The following is an 18,438-nucleotide window of genomic DNA, read 5'->3' as shown; positions in this document are numbered from 1 at the left end:
TTTTGATTATGGATAGCAGGGTGGTTGCACCTCTACCTTGATTATAGTGCCTATGTATGAAAACAGGATGTCAAACATGGTCCAGGGTACCCACTGTGTATACTGATTTGAGTCATCTAACATTACAATCACATGGCAGATGCTTTTATCGAATGTGACATACAGTAGTGGAGAATATCAGTGTTTTTCACAGGAAGGCAAAAATACAGCGTCACCAATAAGGCGCGATTGATCTCTTGATCATTTAAGGTTGTTGTTGAAAATATGCGTTTTAACTGCTGATTTTACCTCCCAGTCTGCAATGTAATTACATTTAAAGATTTAACTTATGGAGTCATTTCTCAGAGCACATTATAAGAGACTGAAAGCATTGTTTAATCAGACTTGTTACATGTTCCATATTCACAACTCGGTACATTTATTGTCGATGTAAAGTAATCTGTAAACATTAAATAAAATAGTCTCATAAAGAACAATTCAGTGTTAAAATTCAATCTTGGTTTTTAAAATAATACTATTATCACCAGGTTGCAATAATCTTTGAGATTAAAAGTAGCATACTCAGTGGGTCCCCTGGACCAAGCTGAGAGGCACTGTATTAGTAAGTATAGTACAGTTCATAATTATTTTGACAGTGACACAAGTTTTGTTGTTTTGACTCTCTAGTCTAGCACATTGTCTATGACGAGGATTCGTGTGCTGGATTCATAAGCTGTATGCAAAACACTGGAATTCCTGAGATGAATTCCTTGATTTCAGGAAACTGTTCTTCGATCATCTGCATTTAGTCACATTGCATCTCGAGTGGTTGAGTTAAAACCCTGAAGAAAAAAAAGCAATAAGTCCATACATACTTTCATTCTCCACAAATAATTTGTGAATTTGAATGTGCGTACGCTTTGTAACAAATCTTACCCTGTAGAGCAGGGGTCCTCAATCTTTTCCAGAAAGGGCCGGTGTGGGTGCAGGCTTTTGTTCCAACTAAGCAGTTAATCACGTAATTTTATGAATCAAATACTAGTCTTTGCTAAGGGTCTTGATTAATAGGATTGGGTGTGTAACTGCTTGGTTGGAACAATAACCTGCACCCACACTGGCCCTTTCTGGAAAAGATTGAGGACCCCTGCTATAGAGTCACTGCTCTGGCCCGATAAAATTAATTAAATTTCCCTCTGCACAGTGGAAAATATGACAGTCAGCCCCTCCGTTTGCAAAGGTGAAACGATGACATTCACTAACGCTGACCTCTTGGAAAAAACTTTGATGCTTTGATCAACGGTCAGTGTGTTCTGTGTGAGCAGTGGAGATGAAATGCTGATCTAAATGGATAAGTCACATAGGTACTGTTACTGACAATTCCTGCTGGCAGCTTTTGAAGTATTTCAAGAAGGGTTTTCCTTTTTGAAAAACAAGTAAACCTTTACAAACTGTGCATTAGGGGGGGAAATCCACAGTACAGAATTTGTACTTACAAAATGTCAAAATCTAATTCAAGAAAATATTAACTTACAGTATAAAATAAGTTAGAAATTTCCCAGTGAGGGTCGTTTTACAAAATACCCGTGTACTTCTCAGTAACACTGATCTTTGATCCGTGCTCTATTCTAAATCTTCACATGTAACCCTCAGTAGTGCTGTGCAGTGTTCACAGATCAAAAACACTGGGATGGAAAGGAAAATTGTAGTGTGGAGTTTGCTGCAAATGGCTTTTACTGTGTAGAACACAGGCATGTTTTACCAGTAATTATAAGTCTCAGTGCTTTAGGCATGGGGTACTGCCAATAGTCTGTATAATATTCTTTGAATATTCTTTACATTATAAATTCATACAGCATCTTTTTACTGTACATATTGTTTTATTACACATTTCTAATAGGGCTCTCTAATACTCACAGGTGTCAGGGATTTAGACAGTTCATCTTTATACATTTTAAAAAGGTCCGTGTCTATTGATAACCTAGTTTCTGTGCATTTTTTTTTTTTTTTTATAATGTGTGCCTGCAGGGCACAGGGAGTCAGACCAAAAAAAGTCCCTGTAGGTGCATTCCCAGTAACCTCAAAGACTGATGACTTCATATTACGATTACATTTGTCAAGATAGGTGCCTGCACATGTCATGTCTTGTCCTGTACTTGTCTGAACATGTAATTTACTGCGATACTGTAGTTCTTGGCTGATCACATGATCAATCTCATGGTGGTTACAGGCATAGCCAAGGGGAGCTCTTGCTACGACAAAGTTTAGTAACATTTTGAATGACTTGGTAATTTTTCCTCCACGAAGATGCACCTTTTTTCCAATCATCTCTCTCTTGTAGTACTGTGGAGCTGTAGGCTGTAAGGTCAGAATACAGTGTATGATCTTGAAAATTGCAGCTGAAAAGTTTGCTGCAGGTGAATGTGACCTATATAATAAAATATGGACTACAGCAACTGTGGAAGCTGGGGTGGTTTACTGCAAAGGTTTTGGCTTGACCCATGAATCATCAGTCCAGGACTCAGACGGAAACATCTTGGAAACCATACAGTGGTGCCCAGTAGAACTCCTACTACTCTACGCGGTAAAAACAGACTTAGCAGTATCTAATAATTACTGCACATACAGGAAATAAGAGGAAATCATAAAAGTAAATTATCGATACAATGTTCGTTCCTACTTAAGCAGCCTTCTATCGTAGCATCCACATGTTCAGCATTGGAACTTTGATTGGAGTCAGGTGCTGTGGTCAGGTGAGACCAAAATTGAAAATTTTTGACATAGGACACCTGCTGTGGCTGTGGGTTTGGCATCGGAAAGAAGACATTTATGCTGAAAAGGTTTTTATTCCTACAGTGAAATAAGGCCCCCAGTTTGTCTGCCCTTGTTTTCTTACGTTATGTTAGTCCTCTGTCAGCTAGAGGTTGGGATAGCCTCTTTGTCAAGCCCCTTCTCAAACAATTGTCCCATTTGCACCACCTCAATAATCTAAGTCGATCAAGTAATTGCCACTAATTAAGCACAGATGATGATTGACAGCGATATTTACAAGTGACACGTGTTCGATTTGGTTCAATTAGCTACTACCGTGGCCATGCTGCAGGATTTTTGAATGTTGTACAGGGACATGTTACATATTTTGTTAGAAGCACTAGGAAATGGACATATTAAAAATGAGAGCAGTTATATAACATTAAACCTGCACAATTTCGTTTTATTTATTTTTTGTAATAAGGAGTGATATGCTTTCCTTAACATTTAAACTCCCATCCATATTCACTTTCCTTCCTGTCTCTCCTCATAGTAGATCAACTGATTGTTTATAAAAGTCTCGTTTAGAAACTCAGTTGTATGAATAGTCACTCAGCTGTGCTGTTGGAGTGCCTACAGGGATGCTTGAGGCTAACCATTGAAATACAAGTTTAAATCCCTGCAGGTCACATGGTCGAGACTAACTTGTTATTATATATCAATATATTACATTTCTTAATATAAACTCATTTTTTATAGATTAATCGACCTGAGTTCCTGTGCTGCACCTGCACAAATCATTATGTTCTAGACAGCCTGCACAACACTGAGCATAAAACCAAGGTCAAATGGTCCAGAGAGTGAAGATGTAAAGCTGGTTGCTGAAGCTGGTTATTGTACGAGTGATAATTTGCTTAGTGTATAAAATAATTGAAACCTGTGATAAAACATCGGGAAAAAAAGACTGAAAGAGTATCCTGAAAGAGTTTGAGTAAACCTGGGTTTGCGCACATCTAAGCATGAGTTTGGTGCAAAGGCGGTCCTGGAAGTTCCGGTAAAAATAATGAATGATAAATTTGGACCAGGGGTGTTGCTTCAAATGCCGGAATGGGTTTCGCTGGGATTCCCTGAGAAAGGGAGTTTTTCGGGTCCGCAGTTGGAAAGACTGAAAACAGAATCTTTGTCAGTTGCACACAGTAGTCTAACATTTGCTGGTTCAATTCCTCTGCCCCTTGGCCTAAGGAGTGTTGTCTCCATGGGTAAGAATTTCAAATGGTGAAAGATTTGTGTGGTGGTGTAATTTCCACCACACTCCCCCCGCATTGATTGACTGATTGATTGATGGGTTGATGTTTTCCCTTGATTGGTGAATTGATCATTTTCTGTTTCATGTCCCGGAAGAGCTGTGGGTCCGATACCCAGTCTCTACCTATCAGGCCAATTACAAGGGGAGTGGAGAGCCGTCTTGGTGTCCTTTAAGAAGGAAGTTTTGCAGTCATACGAGAGCGATCTCTCCAGGGCGACCAAGCAGGGAACGGCAAAAGACCGCACTCTTTGGTATCGTATGTTGCGGGAAACTGGTTTGACTGTTTGGCCGTACGTAAAGCCTGACTATAATTTTAAAGTATGATGCATTCTGGCATGTATAACATTAATTATCGCAGTAGTTCGCCTTGGCGTTAGCCACCTTGGCCGTGTATGTTATTGCATTTCCCGGTCCTAGCCACCCTGTGCGGATACGGTGCACCTGTTAATGTTTTAATTTATCGTTGGTTTTATATTGTAACGAAATTATTTTACTGTGGTTTGTATCCTTGTAATACCCTGCCTTGGAACAGTATTGATGTACTTTTATTATTTTCGTTCCTTTGGGGGAGGGCTCGGCTATGTCCATATAAAATGATCACTGGTAGCAGGTTAAAGTGCCCTGTAGGGGTGTGGGGTTTATAGTGTGTATCTTCCCAAACTCTTCTGATTGCTGAAGAGTTTGGTTACTGTTACTGTTTCCAATTCATTGTACAATAAAGATTGTTACTGCCTACCTCTGTGTTCATGTCCTGCATGTACCCTGGTCACTGAAGTACAATTTAAAAGTCTCTCACCTTCCTGGGAGTGGCGTAATCCACTATCTAAAATAAGTAAAGTGGGCTATTGTTACACACGCATTTAAGGAACATCCTAATTATAGGTTGCAATCATGAAAAAAAAAATATAAGGTGAATATTACTGCTCTCTATAGAGAAGTAATATTGACCTTACCTATAACGCTTCCGTAACTTAATTACTGCATCGTAAGAATAGATGCCCTTGTTTACTAGCAATGCTGTGCTAATAATAATTTGTTTGAACATCCTTATCCAACTTGTAAAGAGGTGGAAATAAGAAAGTGGTACAATGACAAAATTTTAGAGAAATCATAATCTGGCACTGGTAAATGGTGGCAAACTTTTCAAACTCTAGATATTTATCATCTCTGGCTGTCACTATTTTCTATTTTGACCAATCAGTGAAATGAAGTTTCATTATTTGTGTCATGCCAGGAATGACTCTATGGCTTTCTCTACATTTTCGCTACTAAAACAAGCCAACGTAAAGGTCAGGGAAATGAGCCAACGGAGGGTGGATTCGTGTTCTCGTCCTAGTTAAGAGACTAGTCCCAGAATGCAATTTTCAAGCACACACCAGTGTTTACTGTTAGCCCACAACTGCCAAACAGAATGTTACCTCTCATCTTTTTTGACAACCTCTGAGCCTTTATATTTACAAATCCCACAAGCAGCATGAAACACTACTGACTGTTTTATAACACTGTGATTAACATGCATGTTATAATGCATGTACTGTATATCGCAATGGTGTTACTGTGTCATTTGTAATGGTATCATTAGGGCCACGCGAAACTTCAGGGATTTAAATTTGCATCACGCTTCATTTCCTCATGGGGTCCCCCATAGGCACTAGACTAGTGCAATCCCCTGGATAATCAATTATTTATGCAGTTATGTCAACTGCATGTTTCACAATAAATGAAATAGCTTTCAGCAGGGGCCGCATAAAAATCTAAATGAAAACTTGAGGTTTAAACTATGTGCCTGAATTTTACCATAGTTTTTTCTTTTTGTATCGCACATGTTGATCCATTGTTTTGTGTGTGTATTTGGATAAATTGCAATGACATCCATGTTTCCTTCCTCTCCATGTGTTAGGAAAACAAATAGTTCTTTACTCTAGTTCTTTACTCAGTTAACTAGACATTTTGTGTGTGCAGGCTACTTCCCACTGGTTAAAAAACTAAAATATAGCATAATAAATGTAAAAAAAAAAATGCAACTATCACAAGTTCATTTCTAGTAGCCATTCTGAATTCAACAGATGACACTGGGAGGACATTGATTTCAACTGTCGTTAAGTGGTCATTGATTTATCAACTTGGATGACTGCACTGAACATGTACTGAAGTAAAAATAGCTGTTCTGGGTTTTATTTGGTGTAGTTATCCATCTATTGTAACTCAGTAATCCTGCTTCATGATACAGGCTCGAGGTCTCCAGATGGCAAGTTTTAATAGCATTGGTTGAATATAGTAGGCTATACCATTTGAAAGCAATGAAGATAAATAACAGTAAGGTTTAGGGAACATTATGATTAACAAGACCAGGTTAAAACCTAGTATATGGCTCGACCTAACACACGTGATCCGGCCGACCAATGATGTAACTTCATCACTCACTCAGTCACTCACTCAGTCACAGACATTCGCGTTTGTAGGGCTGGCCCGCTGTTGCGGTCCAGCCAAAAAATTTAAATATGGTGAAAGAAAAAAGAATAATAAAATACAATTCATAAATTATTAATTTCAGTAATAAAAGTGACTTGAAGTGCTATAGATTATCGTATTTAGATTAGACGTGAATATTTGTTGTAACTTGATAAATTTCTTAATTTTCACCTGGTTGTGAGTTGTACATTTTGATAAAGGTTGAACAGTTTACTCTGCCTATCAACGAATGCGGCAATTTGATTGATAATTCATATATTTCATAATAATTACCAAATTAACTCAAATAAAAATATTTAACATGTCTCGTAAGTGAGGTGGTTTAATTGTTGATGGATGCACTTGTGTTCGGTATTCAGAGTGCCGGACGTCAACGAGAATCTTAACGGTTAAAACTGCTGGGTTCGGAAAATTAAACATATTTCAATGAATCCTCACCTTTATTATTATTATTATTATTATTATTATTATTAATAATAATAATAATAATAATAATAATAATAATAATAATATATCACTTTCATGTAATTTCCAACCGCATAAATCCGGGGATGCACCGTGATAGTCGCTAGTTCAGATATGACTTGCATGTAGGCTACACTCATCTGTGTATAGTATAATGATTGTTTGTGAAGTAACAGCGCGTCTTCAAAATCCAACTTCCTCCCAAAATTGCATCTTTCTTTAAAGAAGACTTGTGATTGGAAGGGAACGATGTTTCACCCATTTTCTAAATGTATATTTAATTCAACAATTTACTTTTCTTTCCACGTGCCATATAACAGAATGCTTAATTCCTGTTTGTAAAGATAGTTTTTTTTAAATCGCTTCTTACTGGCATATATTTAAAAGGAAGAATATATGGCCTGTATATGATTAAACGAAAAGAAACACAATATACATCTATTTATACTTTAATTGACTTATTTAGAACATCAAGTGTAAATAGCGTATAAAACCTTGTTTTCAACGTGATAAACGGAAAACCTTATTCTATCACTTGAGACGATCGGTGCGTTCCAGGCTATACGAAAGGTCTTGTGTGGGCGATGTTTAAGAGCAGTTTCCACTGTCTTCCCGCACTCGTAACAACGCATAGCAGTGATGCTTATTTCACACAGGGCAGCATACAATTGCTTCTAGTCAGATGATTATTACACGGAGCCTATACTGTTGGCTGCAAAACCGCTATGTGATTATTGTATGTTTTTAAAAAAAATAATGAACTACTATATACCTGTAGGCTAGCAAGTCAATATGTAAAACATGTCCACTTGGACGCCATCCACTTTTGATTAATTTTGAAACTGAAATGATCATGCAACCTCCGCTCTCGGATGAGGGAAATTTCTTTTAGTCCACTCCTCCCATTCGTGCGATCGGACATAAAAACCCGCAGGGCTCTTGGTGGGCGAGTGACACGATGGACGTACACGATGTTGACGCCGAGAAACAACGCGACGCAGTGATACCACCCAGAAAGAGCCGGAATTATAGAATCAGCAGGCTTGCAGCTGCATGTATCATACAGAGTTTACTAACAACCCTGTGCCTCGCCATCAGCTCTTACAGCCTGGGGACCGTCCAATCTGTTGTGAGTAGTCTTTGCACGCGCCCATTACTATACATTCAAATATATGGGCTATATATAGCCTCATTGTTACAGGATAACATATGTAAAATTTGACAACAGCAATATTTCTAATATGCGAGGAATACACCTGTACTGTTGGCTACACCCGCTGAGAAAATTCAGTCATTGCGCACATTGGTGTTATGAATACCTGAACCCTACCCATGGTAAACGGAATAAAGTATATAAAACATATAAAATAATATTAAAGTAATATCGCCTACATCTGTTCTTCATGCCGGTCGATTCTTTTTTGTTGTTAATTGATTTTGCAATGGTGTGCCTAAATACCCGAGGCTGCTCTTGTGAAACAAGAAGTAACCCACTGAGCAACCGACAACGGTGCACTAATGAACAGATTAAGTCGAACCTGGTTATTCCTGGTCAACGGTCGCGGGGGTGCTGGGGCCAATCCAAGCATGCATTGGACGAGAGGCAGAAATACACCCTGGACACGTCGCCGATCTATCGCACGGTGGACAGATTATATAGGCTACTTTGCAAAAGCTTTCAAAAAGGATGCCTTAATATCCAACGCACTTTCTTCGTCACTACTTTGTGTTGCGTCCAACACATTTTGTGTTAAAGTTACTAAAGTTTTTGTTTTACAAATATACAATCCGTGCGTTACAAAGTGTGACGTTTTTTTAACACAGACTGTGTTGAAAGTAATAAAAAATGCGTTGCCCTTTACGAGATGTGGAAGTGTGTTAAAATGACAAGTTATGTGTTATTTTTAACACACCTGCTTTAGGAGTGATGCATTTACAAATCAAAGTGTTAAGATTAATTTGCTCTGGTCTTGCCTATCAACAGGCAAGAGCAATATCTATAAGCCTTTTCATTTCAACCCTAATTTGGCACACCCTAATTAGACTGAATACACAAACAAGCATCATTCTGTTTTTATATTACCCTACCAAAATCTCACCTATTTAAGTTGGCTTTTAGGTAATGTTTTCTGTTCTACATATGGTAGCTCTTAGTGTAATTGTAAAATGCCAAAATACATGTTTTCTCAGCTCTTATAAAGATTTTATTTTGTAAAGATTCTTTCGAGTCATTTTTTTTTTTGGGCTGCAAACTGGATGCCATTGCCACTGAAATCTGAAAACTCATTTGAGAAATATCACGGAGACGCATGGATGAAGTGCTGACCACTAGGTGGTGCTGTACATCCAACCACTGACCTATAAAATTTTAAGAAAGAAATATATGAAAAAGTAACCATACAAATTAGTTTGTAAATTGATGTGCAATGTAAAATCTTATATTCTAATTTTATCATTTAAAAAAATGCTTTACGTTTGAGAGGAGATATTTACAGTAATATGCAGAGGCAGCTGTGGTATCTGCAATTTTGGTAGCATGAGTAATATATGGAAGAAGCAAAAGTTAGAATAGGTTAGTCAGCTTACTGTCACCACAAAGGTCAACAGGGCTGTTTATGACTTTGCCTTCCAGAAGAGCATGGTGTGGTAGACTAATGCAGTTTTATTTTATAGATAGGGCAGTGAAATAGGTTAAAATACAATAGGCCTTTAACACAAAGGTGGATGTGTCTGCTTACAACTCTTTTTGCTAACCAATATTCATTCTTATTTCTGTTATTACTTAAGGGTCTGTAATATGTGCATCTGAAATGTATGAAATGTCCATAGGTTAAATGCAAAAGTATTGGGACAGTGACACAATTTATTTATTTATTTATTTAGGCTTTGTGCTCCACTGGATTGGATGTGAAAAAAACAATGACTATGAGGGTAAAGAGCAAACCATCAGCGTTAAGTTTAGTATATTTACATCCATATCAGCTGATCTCTGTAGCCCTGTTTATACATAGTCCCCCCATTTTAAGGCAGCAAAAGTAACTGGACAGTTTGCTGCTCCACTGTTTCTTGGGCAGGTGTGTGTCTTTGCATTATTAGCTTGCGCTCAAGAAAGCTACCAAAAAGTCTAGAGTTGACAGAATGTGCATTTTGAGGACTAAATAAGTGCCAATGCCAGTAAAGAAGACGATCACATGTTTGAAAAAATCTGAATACAACAGAGACATAGCCAATAGGTGCGTCAAAATCAACTGGTTATAAAGAAAGAATGCCTGGGTGAGCTCAGCAATACCAAACATCCTGGTAGTCCATGGAAGACCACTGTAGTGGATCACAGAAAAAACGCTTTCAAGTGTCGAACAGATCAAGAACACTTTCCAGGGTGTAGGTATAGTCTAATATACAAATCATAGAACATCACTGATTTACTCTTTTTTTTGATGGCCAATCTGGTCACTACTATAGCAGGCTAAAAAGCTTGCCATTGAGTTGCTTTTATTTTGCCCAATTTCTAACTATGTCTCACTTTGCAGGAATGGAAATTAAATCGGGTGAGTGTTGAGTTTTTTTCCTCCATCTTGTGTTCTGTTTCAGTGACAATTACATTAGCAAGTGAGGGGGTCCCTTCCATCATGTTCACTACTATAGCAGGCTAAAAAGCTTGCCATTGAGTTGCTTTTATTTTGCCCAATTTCTAACTGTGTCTCACTTTGCAGGAATGGAAATTAAATCGGGTGAGTGTTGAGATTTTTTCCTCCATCTTGTGTTCTGTGACAATTACATTAGCAAGTGAGGGGGTCCCTTCCAATGCAGAAAAAAATCATAACTGCTTTAACTCTTTTTTCCCCACTATCTTGTCAGTAACACTCCATATACACTTCTTCAAGCTTTTATTGATTAGACACTCTAATACCCTCAGATGCTGTTGATAGTGTCAATGTCAAACACCTCTTGTTCTTATTCATGAAAATCATCTAATACATCTATTGCTCTGTCTGTCGTTGTGGGCTCTTGAATGATGTGATCATTCATATTCACATTGAGCAACACACTGTTCAACTAGTGAGAAAGAAATGTCTTGTGCATATAAAAAAAATATTAGTGTACTGCTATTATGTTCATTATTTCAGCATTGTGGACTTTGTAAAAAGCATACAAAAAGCATTTGTAAATGTAACTAAAAGAGAAACATTTCCAATTTTATTCAGTATTATCAATATATAAATATATCAATATATAAATATATAAGTTTGTTTTATGTCACAGGCCCGGAGTTATAGGTATTCATGTATGAATTTAGCAATTTTGAATGAAGATGTGATATAATATTACCATACATATTTCAGTTAATTGAATATTTATTTGTTGATTTTGGTAACATTTTATGTTCTTTTTTGCTCTGTTTTGTCAGGGAAAGGATATTGGTATATACCTGGAAGTAATGGGAGGTAAGTATTATTTTACATATAAATGCAATAACCTGTTAAGCATACTGGCTTTATGCATTCCTGCAGCCAAATGACAAGAAAACAGTGTATTTATTTATGGATTTATCTGTACAGTACATACATTTGTTATTCAGGTTATAATTTCTCATGTCTTTGTGGGATTTCAGGTCTTATTTAGCATTTACACGAGTAAGTTCTGGATTTTGTTTGTTTGCCTGCTTGTCTGTGACCTTGCGATGTGCCTTTCTGCGCAGAGGTGAGGCAGCAAATGGAAAAGCTGAAGTTCAGGGTACACTGGAAGCACAAGATGGACCTTGGAAAAGGGAACACCACGGTCTCGTTCCAGTGCAGCGGGCCCTATGTAGTCCACGTGTCTGCCTGTTCTGTGTACATGGAAAACCAGGAGCTCAACGGCAGCCTCATCCTGGAGTGGCCTGGTATTAACCAGACTATCATTCAACTCCGCTCCCAGGATGACTGTGATGGTGAAAATTCCCAAAGGGACCATAAGATGATTTCCTTCACCAAATATGACAATGTTTCGCTCAGGTTCACCAGTGAAAACCTAAAACTCAGATATCTCCGCCTGGGTTTCCACTATTTGCTGGGGGAGCAATGTTTTAAACACACCTGACTCGGTCAGCAACCAACAAACTAGACCAAGCTTACAAAGAACATGAATCTTCTCCAGATATCTGGGATAGTGTTTTAGCTTTCCTGATATATCATTATTATTATTTTTTATTTCTGTGTGTATGTGTATGTGACTGTATGTGTGTGTATGTGTGTGTAAGTGCACGTATGTGTATGTGTGCTTGTATGTAACTGTTGTATAAAGTAGTAACTTTTTACAATATTTCTTTCTTTTTGGCCACTTCCACTCCAGCTACTTTGTAAATAGGTCCACAATTATACCTTTTCGGAAGAACACATTAAAGATGTTTTACCTGATAAATAACAATCACATAACATTCAGCAATCTAAAATCACAAAAATTAGTTTTTTTCTCTTAGCTATTTGACTGTTTGGCTAACCGGATACGTGCTTTTATACATGAGCGTGTATATGGTGTAGTTAATTAGAAGCACTTAGTCTTCAGATTCATGACAGTACATTTGTCATAGAATTATTGATACACATTTTTGATGACTTGAATATCTTGGACAGAAGCTTATTTGTTGCCTTTGGCTCAGGGACTTTGTGCACTTTATCAGCTGAGTATAGGGAGAGGTCTGGAATACAGTGTTATATGGAGAATACAAGGGGTCGGAGCTGACATGCATTCACACATGCATAAACAATGCGCACACACACACGCGCGCGCACACACACACAAGCGTGCGCGCAAGAGCACACGCGCGCACACACAAGGACACACACACACGTGCACACACACCATAGTAAGGCTGGTTCTCTTCCTGATGCAGAACTGCTGAGGGGCAGTCATAAATAAATTCAGCTTTGGTTAGATGAGAATGGTGGGGTGGGGAAGAAGCTTACACTCCTTAAACTCACTGAGTTAGTTGTTGGGCATATGATGTGAAAGGAAGTATTTGTTCATCCTGAGGACCATCATACAAGTTGTGTGGGACTCCTGAGAGCGAGAAAGGTGCCTGCCCCATCCTCTCTGCACCCAGGCATTGTATTTTCCTGAAGAAGCCTCGCCTCACCTTTGCCACATTACCTGCGACTCCAGTGGCTCACATACCCACAAGAACCTGGGAGCTGGAGGAGTCTCGTATAATTTATTATTTATGATGTTAGGAATGTGTGGACTTGCACTTATGAACATTCTGCACATTGCAGCACACCAGGTACAAATGGAGGTCTCCTCAAAAAAAAAAAATGTTGGCATATCTGTACATTTTTTTGAAGTGTAACCCTGAATGTATTAGTATTTCTATATAAATTCTATGTATACATGCATATACGTACACTGTGAGTGTGCATACATGGATATGCTTTTAATAAGAATGCGCATGTGGTTCTTTTTGGTTCTTTTTTTTCTGGGGAATAAACGTCCTATTTAAAATGTTAAATAAATAGCTCTGGTCTCTGTCTGCCATGATAGTCAGTACTAGATTGCACCTTGTCAGCTTTTAAGGGTATTTTTTTATATGCTTAGGTTTCACCATGTAGAAATTACAGCACTTCTTAAACATAACACCTCCCCCATTTCAGGGCAGCACCATATTTGTGGCATAATAATGTTATGCAAATTAAAGTAGTCATGTTTAGTACTTTGCCACATATCCATTGCATGCAATGACTGCTTGAAATCTGTGACATAGACAACACCAGGTGCTCAGTATCCTCTCTGGCGATGCTCTGCCAAGCCTGTACTGCAGCCATCTTCATCTCCTACTTGTTTTGGGGGCTAGTTTTCTCTTCTGCAGATGATTACTAGTGGTTCAGATCTTGCAGTGTAGCCTCTGTAGTTCTGTTTGTGAAGTCTTCTGCAGACTGTAGTCACTGACACATTCATGCCTGCCTCCTGAAGAGTCATCAGCTGTAGAGGTGTTCTTTGGCCTACCAGGCCTTTTGTGATTACTGAGCTCACCAGTGCTCTCTTTCTTCTTAATGATGTTCCAAACAGTTGATTTTGGTTTAGCCTAAGGCTTGGCTTATACACTACATGACCAAAAGTATCTGGACACCCCTTGGTCTGGGGCTTGGTCGCTTAGTTCCACTGGAGGGAAATCTTAATTAAATGACATTCTAGGCAATTCTGCGCTTCTAACTTTGTGGCAGCAGTTTGGGGAAGGCCCGTTTCTGTTCCAGCATGACAATGCCTCCGGGCACACAGCAAGGTCCATGTAGAAATGGTTTTGCCGAGATCGGTGTGGAAGAACTTGACCGGCCGGCACAGAACCCTGACCTCAACCCCATCCAACCTTTGTGATCAATTGGAAAGCCAACTGCAAGCCAGGCCTAATTGCCCAATTAGTGTCCAACCTCACTAATGCTCTTCTGGCTGAATGGAAGCAAATCCCTGCAGCAATGCTCTAAAATCTAGTATAAAGCCTTCCCAGAAGAGTGGAGGTTGTTATAGCAACAAAGTTTGGACTAACACCTTATTAATGTCCATAATTTTGGATGAAATGTCAGGTGTCCACATACTTTTGGCCATGTAGTGTATATCTGACTGTTTTTTCTTTTTTCTTAGACTCATAATGGCTTCCTTGACTTTCATTGGCCTAACTCTGGTCCTCATGTTGACAAATGTCTGTAATAGATTTCAAAGGCAAACAAAAGCCTCTCTTATCCCTGCACTAAGGAAACAATGGAACACACCTGACTAACTAGAAATATCAGTGAAGCCATTTGTCCTAAACATTATTGTGCTCTGAAACTGGGGGCTATGTATAAAAAAGTTCTGTAATGTATAAAAATATCTGTGGCAAGGCTCGGTTTGTGGGAGAGGTTCAGGGCAATTGGAGGACTACGCCACACCTAAGGGTTAAGTTGGCACATGCACCTGGAGTGCATCAATAATTAATCCAGGTATTTATAGTGTGCTTTCTTCCCAGTGGGCGTCTGTGACCGGGAAACACAACGCAGGATTGAGCAGAACGTTCCAGAACAGAAACGGCTGAAAAGTTGTTTTGTAGATTTGGTTATTTTTGTCTTTGTTATTTTAGCTTGTTGTTTTAGTTTGGCGGTTTATTGGATTTCATGTTTGTGTGGGTGCGCTCTCTCTCTCTCCATGTGGCAACCAGTGGTGTTCCCCAGCACTGCTGCATCTCTCTCCCAGGGGTGTCACGCTGGCGTGTGATAATATCCTTTGATAAAAGCTGAGAATCAGGATTTTAACCACATGTGAATTGTTTGAGTGCAAATGTAAAACTGGGGAGGACAGAGTAAATCAACAAAAAAATATGTCTTGGTCCCAAACATTATGGAGGGCACTGAGAGCATTTTCAATTATTAAAACAAAATTCTTCTTATGATTTTACATTTTAGCGAGTTACAAAATTATTTCATCAGAGAATTTTAATTTGCAGCAACAACAGAATTCACACAGGCACTACTTACAAAATGATAATGTATTAGCTGCTGAATTACATTTTTTGAGGATGAAAACCCAACTAGTCCCAAATAGCACCCTCATATAAAATGACTGTACTTCAAGAGGTTAAAGACTCATTCTCAAATGGGAGTTTCCTTGATTGACATGGTAATGGAAAGACAACGGTCTGTGCTTTGGTATTGCCTCAGATATTTTAGATAGACCTGGCAGTAAGCACTAAAACAAGATGCAACAACAAATGAAAAGGTAGCAGACGGGAATACCCACCAGAACCTGAAATATAGGAAAACCAGTTTCTAGGGAGTTTTTTTTTTCCATTATGGAATTATCATACAGTTATGGGATGGAAAAATTCTAGCCGTTCCAGTTTAACATCGCTGTGTCACCATTGGTAAAAATACAACTGCCTTTTCAAAATGATGCAATCTGCCTAATTGCCTGCCTAAAGGTGACCTGCCATGGGAGCAATAAACAAAGTGCCTCCAAAATGTTTTCACCCTTTTCATTATTTTTCATTTTGCTGTGTTACTGAGACAAATGTAGCATTGCTTTGGAATACAGCTCGATTAATTCGTGCATGGCCAATATTGTTTGTTGTAACTTGGCCTCATTTTGATAGCAATACTTTTAATGGCAGGCCTAGATTTAGCAAGTTTGAATTCATGAATTAAAGTGCTTTGTATGCACAAATAACATTTATTAAACATGTTTTTGCTGAGATCAATCTGGGCATTTGTCATCTGAAAAAGGTCCACTTTTTGGAGGCCTGCCTGCCCCCCCCCCCCCCCCCCCATGGCCCTCAAACCCAAAGAGCTTGCCTATGGACCTGGATACATCATATATAGCATAATTTGCATAACCTGAAATTGTTCTTGACCATAGTGTACAAATTTAGATTACACACCTCTTTAAACGACAGTTTATGACGTTCACTACATTTTAAACTCCACTCATAGGGTGCAGATGTTGTTGCACACTCAGTATCACTTATGTCCATCGTTTTCACTGGTGTCTTCACCGTCACTGAAGCTCTTGAAGCTAGTAGAAGCTGCAGCCATCATGTCCTTGTGAGCTGCCTTGAGTCTCTTGCTCCCAGCACATGCACCCGTGCTTCTTTGGGTTTCATTTTTTCAGCCAACACCATGTCACAGCACCAAAAATTGTAGCTTTACAGTGTTTCCATAGACTGCAGAAACTGTCGGTCTTCAAGATCCAGGGATGTTCACCTTGCCATAAAATGGAGTAACTTTGGAAAACACTATTTTCCCAAAATCTCATTTTGTTTCATTTGTAGTGTTACCCTTTTTTTGGTGGAACATCATACGGCGTAGAACTTGTCTACTTGTTGGAAGACGTGAGCCAGCTATTTGGAAATCACTGTCAGTAATGCCACTTCCAAGACCAAAGATGGATGTTGATTTACGTGTCCCAGGAGTAGACTTTGGTGTGATTGGCGGTCTTATTTTAGAGTCTGACACTGGAGTTAAAGGTGCCTCATCAGCCATGGTTTGATCATGAAAATTCACTTCATCCATGTGCAACAGCTTACTATGAATTACTCAGAATTGAGTCTGTTGTAGCAACACTCATGAGACATGGCAAAATACCACAATGAGAATTCCCCACATCTTGAGGATTAGGCCTACATTGTGACCTAATTTTAATAGTGATATATATGTACAGTAGATTTAGACTATGGGGCATTACCAGTTATGATTACATGAGAACAGGGAATTTCCTAAGAGAAAGTCTGAGGCCATTTTCATATGAAATCACAAATTAACTCCTCAGTCAGGAGTCCCTTTGCCCATCCAAGCAAAATAAAGGTGCAGTGTACTATTTACAGCAGATTTGCAAATTAATTTTTACATTAATTACATACATTACATGGCACGTGGTACCACAGGCCCCCCTAGACACGCCTCTGGTCGACGAAAAGGAAAGTAAAGCCAACCATTGGGATGGCAGGTATGCCATCCCGCCAAGTTACGCCTTGGCGGGGGCATGCCCCATACCTATACAGCACTGAGAGTTTGGCACTTTTCAGGGTTCCCCACAGAAATAACCACAACAGCCACAGACACTCAGCCCTTAAAAACATTAAATTCTGAACGTTCTCACCCCATTTCAACAGACAGAATTCATAAACAACTTCACATGTCCACACAATAAAGCCCCAAACTAAGGGGATTTTGCGTTTTCTCCTTCTTCTTCTTCTCCTTCTTCTTCATATTTTTCCTGCCGCCTATCCCACTAACAACATGTCTCCCCATTGGACATTTTACCGACACCAGCCAAATACTCACCTACACGACCCAATCAAAAACTTGCATACACATGCAAAATACCCATACCTTTTTATTCTGAAACATGGCCAGTTTGAACAGCTAATCTGCCTGTGGCCTAGTGGGTAAGGTCACAGTCTTGGGAATATGGGGTCCTAGGTTCAAGCCCAGCTAGGAACACGTTTCTTTAATCTGCTTTTACCCTCACTAATAATTGTCTACTACTTCTCAATTGCACCATATCTACCAGCCATTCACTGAACGTATACACTGCATTATGACGTACCGTCTGCACCTTCAGTTATTAACCGGCTACAATATTGCAAAGCCATATGGATTCAACGAGAACTCTTCTGTGCTTACTGGCCTGTGTTCTTCTTTAAAACCACGGACAGGTTTGCTAATGATATTTCACCCATTGCATAGCTATGTCATGGTGCTGCCATTAAAAGTATTGATATCAAAATGACGCCAAGTTACGGTACTACAAACAATATAGGCTATCTTGCCTCATAAAAATTAAATAAGATGTATTCCAAAGCAATGCTACCCAATATTACCCAAGTCAACTATCACTGAAAACCAACCCATGGAACAGATTGTTAATGTCTGTAACATTCGTTGTCTGTTCAGTTAGATTAAACTTGTGCAAGCTGCAAGCGCACAACAGTTTCCTCAGAAACTGCAGCGGTAGTTTTACTTCATTGC

General features: G+C 38.9%; 1 protein-coding gene across 1 annotated transcript in view; it reads left to right on the top strand.

Moving 5' to 3' along the window:
- Positions 1-16,672, top strand: part of LOC135253813 (cytochrome c oxidase assembly factor 7) — a 123,989-nt gene extending 107,317 nt beyond the window's left edge. Inside the window, exon 4 of the transcript XR_010329690.1 lies at positions 16,662-16,672. The gene's annotated coding sequence lies outside the window, so the exon portion shown is untranslated. The remainder of the gene's footprint in view (positions 1-16,661) is intronic.
- The last annotated feature ends 1,766 nt before the right edge of the window (positions 16,673-18,438 follow it).

This window comes from Anguilla rostrata, chromosome 4 (assembly GCF_018555375.3).
Source record: "Anguilla rostrata isolate EN2019 chromosome 4, ASM1855537v3, whole genome shotgun sequence".
Classification (NCBI taxonomy): domain Eukaryota; kingdom Metazoa; phylum Chordata; class Actinopteri; order Anguilliformes; family Anguillidae; genus Anguilla; species Anguilla rostrata.
This window is presented reverse-complemented; position numbering and strand designations above follow the sequence as displayed.